Here is a 1,479-nt window from a genome sequence, read left to right on the forward strand (position 1 = left end):
AGTGTGCATGCACATGAAAGCTCATACCAATAACAAACTTAGTTGGTCTCTTAGGTGCTACTGGAAGCACCTTACACGGCTACCTACCTGTAACTTCTGCTACCCCTGTTTTGGACCATTTTCAAAGACAGTCCCACAGTAAAGCAAACCAGAAGTTAGCAGAGTGTAGATAATTGTAGCTTGGCTATCTCTGTCCATATATGGTCTTGGGTGATAGAAGTTGGTAGAAGGAGGTCTGATCCACTGAGGCATCCATGCCTGGATCCAAAACACACAGCGTGCTAACCCAATGCTTTAGGAGGAGTGCAACTTCCTCAAAGGCAGGTCAAGCCCCATTCAGCTGAACAGGCAACCAACCACTTGTCTGGACTGAATCTCAGCTTATTGGCCTTCACCCAGTCCATTTCTGTGGCCAGGCACTGGTTCAGAGCACCAAGTGCCTCACTTAGATTTGATGAGGAGAGACCACTTTCCCCATCGTTTCCTGCCACTCAGTACTGGACCATCTCGCTTCTGATCTCTCACCATGGCAGCATCTCTTGACCAAGCTATTGGCCTGCTGGTTGTCACCTTCCACAAATACGCCGGCAAGGATGGCAATAAGAACACCCTAAGGAAGAAGGAATTGAAGGAGCTGATCCAGAAGGAGCTCACCATTGGACCAAAACTGCAGGACTCAGAGATACAGGCATTAATGAAAGATCTGGACCGCAATAGGGACCAAGTGGTGACTTCCAGGAATACGTCACTTTCTTGGGTGCCCTGGCAATGATTTACAACGAAGCTTTGAGTTCGTAAATGTACACCCCGGTGGGTTGAGGTTTTGTGGTTTGGGATTATACCTCTGTAGGCAGTTTCATGTCCAATAAAATTTAAGTTTTAAAAGATTTGATGAGGAGAGCTGGAGCTGTGTGTCAGCCAAATACTGGGGCCACCTCAGCGCACATCTCCAGATAACCTCTCCCATTGGTTTCATGTAGAGATACTCCACAAAATGGCACACGGGGTTGAGGGGTTGGGAAGAGAATCCTAAATGATCAAGAAATCCTCCTGCTCATGGAGAACCTCTGAAGAGAGGGAGTGGAGAGGATAACAATTACCCCTTCACTTCCAGCAGAACCACCTACCTTCAAGCAACAGCAAAGGTGTCAGAAATTTATTCATTGCCTTGTTCTTCAAGGCTCAGCCCATAAAAATGGAGTCTACCATGGGCAGAAGGTTGCCGGTACAAGGTGGTATAGCTGGTATGTGCACAGATATCAGAGGGAAACGTGTTGGGTGGGGGTTTGGGTTGAAAGGCCAGACCCACCCCCACCCCCGGTACTAATCAATAAGCTGAGTGATAACCTATGGCAAGCATTCTGCAGAAGGGGGAAATATGAATTCCATGAAAGAAATTATTTATTGCTAATAATTCAGCCAGTTTCTAATTTGGACATTACTTCTTATTGACTATTTTATTGCTCATTTAAAATATTT

General features: G+C 46.0%; 1 pseudogene across 1 annotated transcript; it reads left to right on the forward strand.

Annotated features, from left to right (window-relative positions):
- The first annotated feature begins 449 nt into the window (after positions 1–449).
- Positions 450–881, forward strand: LOC310670720 (protein S100-A6-like; annotated as a pseudogene). Its single transcript has one exon. The product of its transcript is annotated as a protein S100-A6-like (transcript).
- The last annotated feature ends 598 nt before the right edge of the window (positions 882–1,479 follow it).

The sequence above is a fragment of the Podarcis tiliguerta genome, assembly GCF_965153285.1.
Source record: "Podarcis tiliguerta genome assembly, chromosome: 1".
Taxonomy (NCBI): Eukaryota; Metazoa; Chordata; class Lepidosauria; order Squamata; family Lacertidae; genus Podarcis; species Podarcis tiliguerta.